Below are 448 nucleotides of genomic sequence, written 5' to 3'. Positions count from 1 at the left end.
GGTCATATCCTTTTTATGTCATTTTTGTTGCCTCCTTTTTTCTCATTAATGTCTATTAGTCCTTACTTATGCATTTAGTACAGGGTCTACAGGGTCTCACTATGTAGGTCAGACTTGTAGTAATCCTCCTGTTTACAGCCTCCCAAGCACTGAGATTACAGGTGTGCGCCACCATAGCCAGTCTCAATCACAGTCTCAGTGTGCTCCAGGGGTGGAACCGGCATGGCAGGCCCAGGGATCGAAACCCTGGTCCCTGCACCTGCCTAAGCAGGGGCTTTAATCCACCGAGCTATTTGGCTGGCCCTTTTTGATGCCTATTAGTCTTATGTTGTTCATCTGTCCATCTTCTTGTAGCTGTTGAATTATTATTTCCTGGATTCTAGTTGTTTTTTAAGAGATCTTTCCTAGGGATGGCAAGATAGCTTAGTAGACTAAGTGCCTGCTTTGG

Source organism: Octodon degus, unplaced genomic scaffold (genome assembly GCF_000260255.1).
Source record: "Octodon degus isolate 3935 unplaced genomic scaffold, OctDeg1.0 scaffold00019, whole genome shotgun sequence".
In the NCBI taxonomy this organism is placed as follows: Eukaryota; Metazoa; Chordata; class Mammalia; order Rodentia; family Octodontidae; genus Octodon; species Octodon degus.
This window is presented reverse-complemented; position numbering follows the sequence as displayed.